We start from the raw sequence: 16,490 nt of genomic DNA, 5'->3' as shown, positions 1-16,490 counted from the left end.
GAAGAGCTTTAATACTCTTTCCTGTTTGATTTTCTGCTTCATATTTAAATTCTTTGAACTTTTCAAAGGATTCATGTTTATATTTCATCAAATACAAATACCCAAACTTTGATCTATCATCAGTAAAGGTGATAAAGTAATGAAACCTGCCTCTAGCCATTTCCTTAAATGGACTACATATATCACTATGTATTAGCTCCAAAATATTTTCAGCTCTTAGTCCTTGTCCAATAAAGGGTGATTTAGTCATTTTACCCTGAAGACAGGATTCACAAGTTGGAGTAGGTCCAAAACCCAATGAGGATAAAATCCTCATTTTCCCCAGCTTTGCAATCCTATCTTCTGCAACATGGCCTAACCTTAGGTGCCAAATATATTTTGAACTTGAGTTGATTTTCATCATGGCATTGCATTCTTTTAGATTGCTTGCATTAGATTTGTATTTAACATTATTATCTAGATAATAAAGTCCATTATGCATATAACCCGAACCAATATATTCATTTCCAAAATAAATATTGCAAACATCATTTATGAACTAAAATTTATAACCATTTCTAGTCAAACTAGATATAGAAATGATGTTCTTAAAAGGTATCAAGTATATGCAAAACCTTGTTTAAATACAAAACATGTCTATACATGTATAAAGATTTAGATCCTATGGCTAAAGCTTCAACAGTTGAGCTTTTGCCGACCCGGAGTCTAATATCTCATTAGTGCAAGCTTCTATTATTGGCTATACTCTGGGCAGTTTCTATTTCTGTGCCCCTCATTATGGCAGTGGAAACACTTTCCTTTTGCCTTTGTCAGCTTTAGTTTTCCCTATCTGTTTAGCTTATCTTCCTAGAAGGATTAGGAATCTGAGGTTTCTTTTTCTTATTTCCTTTCTTCTTGTTGGACTTTCCAGCAGAAGAAGATGCAATCAAAGTTACCTCTTTTCCATTATTGCCCGGTATATTCTTTTGAGCAATAACTAACATGTTGAGTAAACCAGCCAAGGTGCATTTCTGCTTAGTCATATGGAATGTCACACCCTACCCCTCTGTAAGGCATAACATGATCCCGTAGTATACCTAATGAATTACCAACTCCGTCTACTGATAACCCATTAAATACACTACAAGGGATTTTAAAAACTTTTCTTACTTCTTTTATAGTGGATACATAAAACCATAGTTAAATTCAAGACAATGAATGTCATAAGGAATTTAAACTCCAATTCACAATTTATCAAAATTCATAATAACACAATTTAGTCAAATAATTTAAGAATACCGTATTGGCAATTCATACACAATTTGATCAAAATACTTAATAACACAGTGTTGCCGATCAATATCACAATTTAAGCCAGGACACAATTTTTCCACACATGCCGTGTTGTACACCACAACAAGACACACTCACCCCAATAATCGAAACCAATGAGGGAGGAAGCTAGCTGAATAATGAGTACTCATCTATACTCACCTCAGACTGGGAAGTCAAAGAGGGAGGAACATAATCATACTCACCCCAGACTGATAAGTCAAAGAGGGAGGAATAATCACACTCACCCCATTAATGGAGGAGGAACATAATGTGATGTCATGCCAATTGTGAATCAAAACAATTCCAAACATTTTATTCAAATGATCCGAAGAATCCAATAAATTTCCAAAGTTATAATTTCATTCACAAAATGGCAACACAATTCGTAATTCACTTCAATTTCCACAAAAACCATTTACAGTGCTTTTCAATCAATAAGTATCCATCAAATACCATTCAAACAGTTTCTCACAGTTTCAAATCATTTATAATGCTTTTCAAGCAATAAATATCCATTCAAGTACATTTCCACAATTTAAAACAATAACATACAAGTAGTCATAATTTATTTCAATTGAAAATAATTCAAAAGAAATAAATATTGTGCACAAACACAATTTAAAACAATAACATACAATTTATCATATGAAATATTATTCAGAACAAAATCAGTTGAAAACTAGTTGTGCACAAACACAATTTAAAACAATAATGTACAATAGTCATAATTCATTTCAATTGAAAAATTCAAAAGAAATAGCCGTTGTGCACAAACCTCTGATAATTGTCTCCTGGTCTGGACTCAGTGTTTCCTTCCCTTTTCCTGAGTCTTTGGTAACTGAGAAACACAATTTGAAGTGTTTCAGTGCTAAATTAATTTGTCTCTAACGATAATGTTCGATAAGTAATTCACTGAAAGCTATTATTTGCTTAATCACCTAATATACCGACCCTCGATGCGTTCTAGGTAAATTAGGTTTTAGTGTCATTAATATGTCACATTCGATAGGGTTTTAGGTTGGTACGTTTTACCAAACTCATTTCCTCGTTTAGTGCATTTTAATGCAACTTGCTGGATTCCGGGATACTAGTTTGACCTAGCCGGACGACCTAGTTCCCTTTGTTTTCGGGTTTCGGTCAAAACTACAAAATTGTAGATCTATGTCTTATTGCACGTGGGGCAAAATTTCAGGTCAATCCGAGTTATGTAGACCAAGTTATGGTCATTTTACTATTGCTGGTCAAATGGCATCAAATTAGGTCATTTTAGGTCAATTTGGTCAACTTTGGTTCGGCCAGTTTTTGGACCCGAACTTGTGCAAGCTGTTTGACTTGCTTATGGTCATTTCTGGGCTTTGGTGTCTTCATAAGACTTGTAGGTATGGGTCTTAACTATTCATGGTTCAAATTTCAGGTCAATTGGACCTGTTTTGAGTGAGTTATGGCCTAAAAACTAACTGCTGCCCAATTGGTCAGTTTTCAGGTTTCAATTGCACTTAATCCGAATTGGTCATTTTTCAAGCTACCTTGCAAGCAGAATTTTGGTATGCTTTCTCAATGAAAGTTGGCACATTTTGTGCCTAGTTCCACCTCCAATTGGTCTCATACCAATTGAGGTTACACATTTAAAGTTATAGGCTAAAATGTACACTTCCCTTAGTTACCTTGCTTAACACACATCAATTACACACTTACATTACTACATGTCCACTTCCCCTTACCATTTCTGTTTTGGTTCATTACCAAAACCATATTCCACTTCACTTAAATGTCACTTTGGGCAGATTGCAATTATCCTCAATACACCAATTAAAACTCACATTTACAAGTTCTAAGTACAATCACATATACACCTAAACATTACAAATTTTTACATATACTTACACAATCAATCTATACACATCTCCATCAATTCTCAAGGTCAATATTATGCCAATACTTTCATGAACATATACATTTATTCAAGAATCTCAAGGCTGCCGCAAACTTCCTCAACACCAAAGTATTCCACAATTCATCAATTTCCATCCAAATGCAAAAATCACCATATATATATGGAAGAATTTACTAGGGTATTACATCACCGTAACCAACATAATTCTCATCAAATATATGTACAAATACTTCATCAATACATGACTACATGGCTGCCCGAAAATTGATATCTCAATAACTCTTCAAACTTAAAAATTTCCTTCACAAAACCAACACCCATAACATGTACACAAAGTTTAACAAAGAAATCTTCAAAAATGTAAACTTACCTTATAGTTAGAACTTGCCAAACCTTGATTAAACTTCTTAAATTTGGTATCAAGCTCTTCCTTATGATGTGTAGACAAACTTTCATGAAGGAACCTAAGTGATTGAAGGTGAAATGGAAGGGTGGATCAAGGTTAAATGAAAAACGTTAATGGAGGTTTTCTTCTTCTTCAATTCGGCAATGTTGAGAGAATTGGAGAAGATGAAGAATTCAGCTGCATTATGGACTTACACCTGCCCCACTTCATGTTTAGTTTATTCATTAGTGGACCACTTACTTAAGAAAAATGATTTAATAAGATTTAAGTGCTAATTACACAATTTTCACTCCACTTTTGGCTATTTATATTAGGTACTCCCAAATTAATTTTTCATTTTATTTTCTAAGTGTAATATTATTTATTTTTAATGGACATTTAGGTCAAAAGACACTTCGGGATGTCAAATGACCATATGGGTTGCATTCCCGATTTTTCGGTAACACCGGGTTTTGTCCGTTTTTCGATTTCTCACTTTTCTTTGTACTAATTATTTAATTTTTCTTTGATATTTCTAATGATATTTATACTTCAATAAATATTTATTAGAGTCCTAAAATATTTTCGGGGTTCCCATGGTCAAGGCTAGTCAACGGTACACGTAGTGACTTCCAGTCTGATCACCCATCGCTAGGGTTTTTTCGGCTTAACTTGGTTACATTTCTTTGCTATTATTTTTCCTTTGTTATTCGTCTATTTTCTTATCTTTTATTTCATTATATTATGTCTCCTCACACATCACGAAGTGAAGTTCTAGTCATCCTAGCTGTCCAGGACAACAGGTCACGAGCAGATGAGCACTACCGAACTTAGGGGTGTTACAATTCTCCCCCCCTTAAATAAATTTTGTCCACGAAATTTTACCCAATAGCCATCTTATAATAGTCATATGTTTATTTTCTCCTTTCTATATGATCGTATAATCTTTTTTTTTCTCAAATTTGTATAAGACTTTTAATAATTTAATACAATGTTTAATTTGTTTGGATAACACCAATCTCCTCTTACTATTATGCTGTCTAATATTTCGGTTCACGTTGCTTCTTGAATGACCCTTGAGGTCATGTTAGAATCATTCATCAGTCATTGGTCCTCTGACCATTCGGGTCCATAGTCTTCCTCACATTCATAATATTTCTTTGTTATATATGAATCAACTGTTCAAATCTCTACTTCCATAACTCTTTTTATCTGTCAATATTCTATAACTTACTTCCTTTTGTACTGAACTATAACCTTTCGATATTCTAACTTTTGAGTTTTAGATCCCTAAGTAGGATTTTCAAACTTATTTCTAACAATTAAATTCTGTCATGGCATAACCATACCAAAACAGATGCCGTCGGCAACTATTCTTATCTAGGTGTACTATCGGGTAGTACGTAGCTCTACACAATAATCTCAAGTCGATCAGATGTCTGACTTACAGTATAAACATCAAGAACATTGCATAGTTACTACGATACATCCCAATAGATCAAATTTTCCTATCTTTTATCCTTTTTGAATTCACTGATATCTGAAACTTATTATGATTACAATATCCATTAAAATTAATAACTGTAACATCTTTGCCCTCATCTAGAGCAAGTCTACTACCACAACTTACTTTTACGTCCGCTTGCCTTACATTAAGTAGGCTGGCCAATTAGCTTTGTAAATTATGGTGTGTTAGAAAATACTTTTCGCCGATAAACTCTTTCAAAACTAATTTCACTTATTATCACAATCCTTAACTTAAAGGACCAATCACTAATGCATCAAAATTTATTCCCCTGTAAAGGAATAACAACAGAACATGTAGTTCTAACACTAACATAAAAGTATGCAAACTCTAGGTCAAACAACACATATATATATATATATATATCTTAGTTACTAATTGAGAAAGTACCAGCAATAATGTCCAAAAGTCTAAGCCTCTTCTCTCTGCCGTATAGCGTATACTCCAGCTGAAGCATCACCTTGTTCTGGCTGATTCACAGTACTTTGACTTCTAAGTGTACTGCCCCTACCTCTACCTCTACCTCTACTAACTGATGGTGAACTCTTTGGGGTAGAAACTTGGGTTGATCCTTTTGGTGTAGTAAATGATCGAGCGACACGGATTTACACAATCCCTAGCAAAATGGCGATCTCTCCATAGTTAAAACATGCTCCTGTGCTCTATAACATACCCCACTATGTGGTTTACCACAAGTTTCACAAAGTCGATCGTGACGCATTCCTAGGTTTCTTTTGAGTTTCTTTGATCGGATCGAGGTGGTTTCTGTCCAAAGATCTATCTCTCTAGGACTTCTTACTATCTCTGTTGTATCCCCCAAAGTTTTTCCTCTTTCCAGTAAAACCACTAGAACTCTGTTCTACTGACTTTCCCTCTTTTTCTGTCTTCTCTGATTTCTTTTTCTTAGGAGCCACTTCAAATTCAATTCTTTCTAATTCTAGTGCTTGAGAAATAAGTTTAGAGAAGTTATTATGTTTGAACCCAACCACTTGTAATATGATACTAGGCTTTAAGCCCGTTTCAAACCTCTTACATCTCTCCCTACTGGTAGAAAGTAGACTTACTGCATAATGGCTCAGGTGGAAAAATTCCCTTTCATATTCAGCCGCTAATCTACTCCCCTGTTTCAGACTTAAGAACTCTTGTAGCTTCTGGTCTACATAAGCATCAAGGACATATTTACATGCAGAATTCCTGAGAAAGTCATTCCAGTCGACCTTGCAGTTCTGCAGTGGGGAATGGTTTTCCACCAGTCATAAGCATCCCCTGTAACAAAGACACCGAGTATTCAAATCGAGCTCCTGCATGCAATGCGGTTTCTTGAATACTCTATCCATCCTCTCTAACCACTGTTCAGCTTCTAGAGGATCTACTGTCCCCTTGAACTCTGTAGCCCCATATTTCATCAATTTATCATACTGCCTTGCAGGCGTGGTTGTACCCTTTGGTGTCTGTATCGGGACTTGAGTAGGCACATTACCAGCCATTTGTTGGAACTTTGCGACCATCTGTGAGAGAACTAAGCGAACTGCGATGCTGCGGGGTTGGTCTTCTTGAACCACGACATTATGTAGGCACAGGGCATCCTTGCACCTCGGCCTCAATAGATTGATCGGTGAGCGATCACCCTCTTCCATAATCAATACGAGGATTCTAGATCTCTGAACAAATAACACAAGGAGATTTCCTCCGTTAGTGCATATTTATCTTGTATGTATCTTGTATGTATCAAACAATGATATTGAGCGGTTGTACTATGAAGAGCGAATATTCAAATAACATGTAAGCAATTTAAAAACTTGGCTCTGATACCACTAAAACATGTCACACCCTACCCCTCTGTAAGGCATAACATGATCCCGTAGTATACCTAATGAATTACCAACTCCGTCTGCTGATAACCCATTAAATACACTACAAGGGATTTTAAAAACTTTTCTTACTTCTTTTATAGTGGATACATAAACCATAGTTAAATTCAAGACAATGAATGTCATAAGGAATTTAAACTCCAATTCACAATTTATCAAAATTCATAATAACACAATTTAGTCAAATAATTTAAGAATACCGTATTACCAATTCATACACAATTTTATCAAAATACTTAATAACATAGTGTTACCGATCAATATCACAATTTAAGCCAGGACACAATTTTTCCACACATGCCGTGTTGTACACCACGACAAGACACACTCACCCCAATAATCGAAACCAATGAGGGAGGAAGCTAGCTGAATAATGAGTACTCATCCATACTCACCTCAGACTAGGAAGTCAAAGAGGGAGGAATATAATCATACTCACCCCAGACTAATAAGTCAAAGAGGGAGGAATAATCACACTCACCCCATTAATGGAGGAGGAACATAGTAACAGTGTCATGCCAATTGTGAATCAAAACAATTCCAAACATTTTATTCAAATGATCAGAAGAATCCAATAAATTTCCAAAGTTATAATTTCATTCACAAAATGGCAACACAATTCGTAATTCACTTCAATTTCCATAAAAACCATTTACAGTGCTTTTCAATCAATAAGTATCCATCAAATACCATTCAAACAGTTTCTCACAGTTTCAAATCATTTATAATGCTTTTTAAGCAATAAATATCCATTCAAGTACATTTCCACAATTTAAAACAATAACATACAAGTAGTCATAATTTATTTCAATTGAAAATAATTCAAAAGAAATAAATATTGTGCACAAACACAATTTAAAACAATAACATACAATTTATCATATGAAATATTATTCAAAACAAAATCAGTTGAAAACTAGTTGTGCACAAACACAATTTAAAACAATAATGTACAATAGTCATAATTCATTTCAATTGAAAAATTCAAAAGAAATAGCCGTTGTGCACAAACCTCTAATATTTGTCTCCTGGTCTGGACTCAGTGTTTCCTTCCCTTTTCCCGAGTCTTTGGTAACTGAGAAACACAATTTGAAGTGTTTCAGTGCTAAATTAATTTGTCTATAACGATAATGTTCGATAAGTAATTCACTGAAAGCTATTATTTGCTTAATCACCTAATATACCGACCCTCGATGCGTTCTAGGTAAATTAGGTTTTAGTGTCATTAATATGTCACATTCGATAGGGTTTTAGGTTGGTACGTTTTACCAAACTCATTTCCTCGTTTAGTGCATTTTAATGCAACTTGCTGGATTCCGGGATACTAGTTTGACCTAGCCGGACGACCTAGTTCCCTCTGTTTTCGGGTTTCGGTCAAAACTAAAAAATTGTAGATCTATGTCTTATTGCACGTGGGGCAAAATTTCAGGTCAATCCGAGTTATGTAGACCAAGTTATGGTCATTTTACTATTGCTGGTCAAATGGCATCAAATTAGGTCATTTTAGGTCAATTTGGTCAACTTTGGTTCGGCCAGTTTTTGGACCCGAACTTGTGCAAGCTATTTGACTTGCTTATGGTCATTTCTGGGCTTTGGTGTCTTCATAAGACTTGTAGGTATGGGTCTTAACTATTCATGGTTCAAATTTCAGGTCAATTGGACCTTTTTTGAGTGAGTTATGGCCTAAACACTAACTGCTGCCCAATTGGTCAGTTTTCAGGTTTCAATTGCACTTAATCCGAATTGGTCATTTTTCAAGCTACCTTGCAAGCAGAATTTTGGTATGCTTTCTCAATGAAAGTTGGCACATTTTGTGCCTAGTTCCACCTCCAATTGGTCTCATACCAATTGAGGTTACTCATTTAAAGTTATAGGCTAAAATGTACACTGCCCTTAGTTACCTTGCTTAACACTCATCAATTACACACTTACATTACAACATGTCCACTTCCCCTTACCATTTCTGTTTTGGTTCATTACCAAAACCATATTCCACTTCACTTAAATGTCACTTTGGGCAGATTGCAATTATCCTCAATACACCAATTAAAACTCACATTTACAAGTTCTAAGTACAATCACATATACACCTAAACATTACAAATTTTTACACATACTTACACAATCAATCTATACACATCTCCATCAATTCTGAAGGTCAATATTCTGCCAATACTTTCATGAACATATACATTTATTCAAGAATCTCAAGGCTGCCGCAAACTTCCTCAACACCAAAGTATTCCACAATTCATCAATTTCCATCCAAATGCAAAAATCACCATATATATATGGAATAATTTACTAGGATATTACATCACCATAACCAACATAATTCTCATCAAATATATGTACAAATACTTCATCAATACATGACTACATGGCTGCCCAAAAATGGATATCTCAATAACTCTGCAAACTTAAAAATTTCCTTCACAAAACCAACACCCATAACATGTACACAAAGTTTAACAAAGAAATCTTCAAAAATGTAAACTTACCTTATGGTTAGAACTTGCCAAACCTTGATTAAACTTCTTAAATTTGGTATCAAGCTCTTCCTTATGATGTGTAGACAAACTTTCATGAAGGAACCTAAGTGATTGAAGGTGAAATGGAAGGGTGGATCAAGCTTAAATGAAAAACGTTAATGGAGGTTTTCTTCTTCTTCAATTCGGCAATGTTGAGAGAATTGGAGAAGATGAAGAATTCAGCTGCATTATGGACTTACACCTGCCCCACTTCATGTTTAGTTTATTCATTAGTGGACCACTTACTTAAGAAAAATGATTTAATAAGATTTAAGTGCTAATTACACAATTCTCACTCCACTTTTGGCTATTTATATTAGGTACCCCCAAATTAATTTTTCATTTTATTTTCTAAGTGTAATATTATTTATTTTTAATGGACATTTAGGTCAAAAGACACTTCGGGATGTCAAATGACCATAATGCCCTGTTCGGGTTGCATTCAGATTTTTAGTAACTCTTGGGTTTTGTCAGTTTTTGATTTCTCACTTTTCTTTGTACTAATTATTTAATTTTTCTTTGATATTTCTAATGATATTTATACTTCAATAAATATTTATTAGAGTCCTAAAAATATTTTCGGGGTTCCATGATCGAGGGCTAGTCAACGGTACACGTGTGACTTCCCGTCTGATCACCATCGCTAGGGTTTTCGGCTCGCTTAACTTGGTTACATTTCTTTGCTATTATTTTTCCTTTGTTTTTCTTGTATTTTCTTTTCTTGTATTTCATTATTTTATGTCTCCTCACACATAATGAAGTGTAGTTCTAGGCATCCTAGCTGTCCGGACAACACTGGTCACCGGAACAGTAGAACGCACTACCGAACTTAGGGGTGTTACATGGAAATTTGTCATAAAATTCCCAAATGACTAAGGAAGGGACACATAATCCCCAACATTCTATCCCTCAGACATCATTATGTGGAATAGCTGTCTAGATATCTCATACCTAGCATTCCTACTGTGCTCACCATACAACTCTTGTAGGTGAAAAAGGATCTCACTCGCACTCTGCATGTTCTCATGCTGCTTCTGTAACTCATTACTCATGGAAGCAAGCATGTAACACTTAGCTCTCATATCATGCTCCTTCCACTTGTCCAAAGTTTCATATTCCTCTTGAGTGGCCTCTAGAGGTAAGGGACCAGGAACATTTGAGTCTAGAACATATCCTATATGTTCAAGGTTCAGGACAAGTTTCAAATTTCTTAGCCAATCAGACAAATTAGGTCCTGTCAACCTATTGCGATCAAGTATGCTTATAAGGATATTAGATAGTGGTGGTTGTTCTGTGCTCATTATTATCCAAAAATTAACTACAGAAAATAACTAGATTAATTAATAAATATATCATGTAATTAACCAAAATGATTATGGTCTTTTAATTAAATTGGTCCTCCCACTAACTTAGCGAATCCTACACTTCCAAAGTAGAAAACAGAAATCCTAGTTGGATGGATTTCTAGTGGGTGATTAAATTCTTATAATTCTATTGTTCATCCTCAGGTACATCCATTATTGGAATTACAATAAACTATAAGTAGCAACTCCTTACCTATCACATCTCATGTGAGGTTCAATCCTTTACCTAGCCCCTAATGCTCAAAATCTCAGGTACATCCATTATTTACTTATCTTGCATTAGTTAAGTTGATCCCATTGAGCCAATAATTATGCAAATAATTTTAATGTCCTCAGGTACATCTAATATTGGCCGCCAAACCATTTACATATTTACAACATCTCATGCTTAACAATTATTCTTAAGAAAATCTCTTAAATTAATTACATCTTTATGCAAGTATTTAAAATTTCTTAAAATAATTGCCTCAATGCAGGGCCCATGTTATAATTACTTTAATTATACCATTTCCAACTTAATCATTTGTTTAGAAGATTTTATGGTCATCCTAATTACTATTAAGGTCTCACTTTGCACATTATCCATTTAGCATTCATATATCATATACTTGAATACATTCCCATACATCTCATGCATTCATGGATAAATAGTAAATATGGTATGATCATGGACTTTCTAAGAGATTCAATTCTGAGCTACCAAGAATTGAATCAGGGAATTCCTAGGTGCATTTCAGTCATTCATATTACAAGAGTTGCTAAATGAGTACATAATCAACACTTGATATTGAATTCCTCCCACTAGTCCCGCCAATGCTCTTGACCTCCTTGATCTTCTTGCAATCCAATTACATAGTAATCCTTGGCATACTAAGGCGAATTTACAAGAACTTAAATAAATGAAATTACAACCCAAAATTATTACAACCTTAATAATACATGCACAAAATAAATTAAAATAAATTAATTAATTTACAATCCCAAAAAAACATAAAAGAAATAAATCTAATCATATTGGTCTTTTATAGTCCATGATCATCCATCATGCATATCACTATTTAACAATTAAATAAAACATACATACTTAAATTAAATTGAATATCTCATATTCAAAAACAAATTTAAAAATTCAGATTTGAATCACATTCAAGCAAATTTAAAAATTCAAATTTGAATCACATTCAAACAACCTTAAAAATTCAGATTTAAATCACATTCAAACAATTTTTAAAAATCAGAGTTGAAGCACATTCAAACAATTTTTAAAAATTCAGATTTGAATATGATTTAAACAACTTTAAAATTTCAGATTTGAATATAATTGAAACAACTTTAAAAATTCAGATTTGAATCACATTCAAACAGCTTTTAAAATTCAGATTTGAATCATATTCAAATAATTTTTAAAATTCTGATTTGAATCAAAATTTAATTGTGTGATTAAAACTCTAATTAAACAATTTAATTAGACATAGGATGAGCTTTTAGATCATACAAAAATTGCAAATTAAAAAGACAAACCTTGCGCACACCATTGGAGGCCACAAAGTGTGCGCGCCAATGGTGTTGGTCACCAAGCCGCCATCTTTCATTGCAACCAGCAATGGATCTATCATGTAATGATCACACCACACAATTAAATCATATAATCAACAATCTAAATGGCAAATATAGTGGCTCTGATACCAATTGAAGGAGTGAAAGCATGAAAAACACAAGTTTATATCATTGAATTCAAAAATTTTCACCTTGTGTCACATGCATCATGCAAGATTTATTTTTATCTATTTGATTTCAATGATAAACAACATATTAAAACTCTTTTAATATGTTTTTGGATTTGTATTTGCTATTTAAGACTTTAGAATTAATCAGATTAATTTTAGAACCCTAGATTAGATCAAGAACAAGTGCACTAACCTCTTGATGCACTGCAGTGTGTTTGGCACCTTTGGGAAGCGTCTTTAGGACACAAGATGTTGTCCCTTTAGCTTGTCCACACCAAGATTACCTATGGCAGCCCTTGAACAACTTCTGAAGCTTTTTCTATGAATTAGAAAATCAAGTTTTTCCTTTTAAGAGATTACTTATGTAAACAGGACACTAGAAATAATTTCTAGTATTTTTAATTCAAGAGATTGTTTTCTAATCTCTTAGAATTGATGAGAGATGAAGAAGAAGAGAAGGGAGAGGTCTCCAAGGTGGTGGCACAAAGAGAAAAGCAGCAGCTTGTGTTTTTGCTCTTTCATCCTTACACTGATATAGCTAGGTCACCACTTAAAACCGTTGCTACACGTCACCTTCTGATTGGTTCTAGGTTTAATTGACCCAATCACATTGTGCCAATTGTTAAACCTATATTTAATCTTAATTTTAATCATTTTACATGATTAAAAGACATTTGACAAGCTTATGTGTAGTGCCATGTGTCACCATCTCATGGTGCCACATGTTACCCTGTGAAATGACCAAAATGCCCTTGTGTCTTAATTTTGGGTTCTCAACCCAAAATAATTATTTCTCTTCTTCTACTTAATTTATATCAAATATAAATTAATTAATTAATCTCTATTAATTAATTTCTCATTAATTAAATTCATATTTAAACACTTTAAATATAAATTTAGCTTATACTATACATCCAATAACCCAGATATGGTTTCAAGCCATGCTAGGAACTTTGCAATCTAATTGCAAATCAAACCTATTTAATTAATCAATTAAACTCTTTAATTAATTAATTAAATCATATTTAATTTGGTGATTACTTATGTATGTGTGTGACTTACTAGGCTCATCACTAATTGGCAATGACACATGATATCAACTCTTAATATTATCAGAACCTTTTCTTACCATAAATGATTTCTCTAAACCATTTTATGCATCTCATAGACCATGGTTAACACCTAGTATAGCATGCCATAGCCACCCAATTAGTAATAAGGTTTACCTTAAATGAACCTATACCATGCACTAGAATCTCTCTGTTACAAAATCCCAACTCAAGCTGGAGTCATGGTTTATGTCAAACCCCATTTGCTATGAATATTATGTTCTCTTTTAATTCCAGTTCTTGATTAAAATTATTTTTCTCATCAGAAACTCATTTCTGATTAAATCTATCTGTCCTGGCCAGGAACTTGAAACATCAAGAACAATTAAATGAACATAGGATTTTATCCCTATTTACTTAGAGGAACATATTCCATCTTGATCAACACCTACCTACATATATAACTAGTAGGAGCCAACACATGCCCATATACCCATACAAAGTGCAAGTATGAAAGCAGTATAAAACTCAAACCACCTAAATACAAGATAACTGTGCTATCTCAGGTCTAAAGATTATATGCACTGATATGATTTATGATAATACATTGACAAGAGTAAACTCCATGTGCTTGTCATAAGAGTCACTGGTTCGACCTACTTATCATGTATAAGTGCCTATCATGTTTATCATATGGCATGAGACTCACCATTCCATCTTATTTATATCTCATATAAATAACTTGGGAACAAACATGAATACAATCTTTCTGGATAAGTCATGTCCTTATTGCGAAGTATCCTCGATTGTGAACCTATTTATGATACTTTGCACTAGAAATACTGTCACTCATATTCTTAATAACTTAATAATAGAATTTCTAACAAAATATCAATGGACCTTTTCTATTACACATAAATATATTATGTAAACGGGAAGTGAAAATTCCTTTTATTAATAAAAACATGTACAAGACACGTACTAAATGATATGCTCTAGGGCATATTACTAACAGCACCATGAGATGGTGACACATGGCACTACACATAAGCTTGCCATTTCTCTTTTAATCATATAAGATGATCAAAGTCAATATTAAATTTAGGTTTGACACTTGGCACAATGTGATTGGGTCAATTAAACTAAGAGCCAATCAGAAGGTGACATGTGGTAAGGGTTTTAAGTGGTGACCTAGCTATATAATGTCTTGTTATGAAAGAGTAAAATAACAAGGCTGCTATTCTTCTTTAGTGCCGCCACCCAAAGGAGCCTCTCCCTCTCTTCTTCTTCATCTCTCATCAATTCAAAGAGAATTGCCAACATTCTTTTGAATTAAAATTGCTAGAAATCGTTTCTAGTGTCCTGTATACAACTGTAATTCTCAAAAGCCAAAACCTGAATTTCTAATTGATTGGAAAGGCTTGAGAAGCTATTCAAGGGTCTGCTATTGGTGATCTTGGTGTGGACAAGCTAGAGGGACAACATTTGGTGTCCTAGGCGCATCCCAAAGGTGCTAAACACACTGCAATGCATCAAAAAGGTTAGTGCACTTATTCTTGATCTAATCTAGGGTTCTAATGAATTAATCTAATTAATTCTAAAATCTTAAATGGAAAATATAGATCCAAAAACATATTAAAAGAGTTTTAATATGCTGTTTATCATTGAAATCAAATAGATAAAAATGAATCTTGCATGATGCATGTGACTCTAGATGAAAAATTTTTGAATTCAATGATCTAAACTTATGTTTTTCTTACTTCTACTCCTTCAATTTGTTGGCTCCTACTAGTTATATATGGAGGTAGGTGTTGATCAAGATGGAATCTGTTACCTTAAATAAATAGGGATAAAATCTTATGTTTATTTAATTGTTCTTGATGTTTCAAGTTCCTGACCAGGACAGATAGATTTAATCAGAAAAGAGTTTCTGATGAGAAAATCTTTTTAATCAAGAACTGGAATTAAAAGAGAACATAATATTGATAGCAAATGGGGTTTTACATAAACCATGACTCCAGCATGAATTGGGATTTTGTAACAGAGATATTCTAGTGCATGGTAACATATGATTATAGGTTCATTAAAGGTAAACCTTATTACTAATTGGGTGGCCATGGCATGCTATGCTAGGTGTTAACCATGGTCTATGAGGTGCATGAAATGATTTAGAGAAATCATTTATGGTAAGAAAGAGTTTTGATGATATTAAGAGTTAATATTATATATCATTGTCAATTAGTGATGAGCCTAGTGAGTCAGACACATACACAAGTAATCCCCAAGTTAAATGTGATTTAATTAATTAATTAAAGAGTTTAATTAATTAATAAAATAGGTTTGGTTTGCAATTAGATTGCAAAGTCCCTAGCATGGCTTGAAACCAAATCTAGGTTATTGGATGTATAGTATAAGTTAAATTTATATTTAAAGTGTTTAAATATGAATTTAATTATGAGAAATTTATTAATAGAGATTAATTAATTAATTTATATTTGATATAAATTGATTAGAAGAAGAGAAATAATTATTTTGGATTGAGAACTCAAAATTAAGACATAAGGGTATTTTGGTCATTTCACAGGGTGACATGTGGCACCATGAGATGTCGACACATGACATTACACATAAGCTTGCCATATATCTTTTAATCATGTAAGATGATCAAAGTTAAGATTAAATATAAGTTTGACGCTTGACACAATGTGATTGGGTTAATTAAACTAAGAGCCAATCAAAAGATAACATGCGGTAAGGGTTTTAAGTGATGACCTAGCTATATAAGGACAAGGATTTAAGAAAAAACAGAACAATCTGATTTTCTCAAAAG

The sequence above is a fragment of the Hevea brasiliensis genome, unplaced genomic scaffold (genome assembly GCF_030052815.1).
Source record: "Hevea brasiliensis isolate MT/VB/25A 57/8 unplaced genomic scaffold, ASM3005281v1 Scaf18, whole genome shotgun sequence".
Lineage (NCBI taxonomy): Eukaryota > Viridiplantae > Streptophyta > Magnoliopsida > Malpighiales > Euphorbiaceae > Hevea > Hevea brasiliensis.
Note: the sequence above shows the minus strand (reverse complement) of the source record.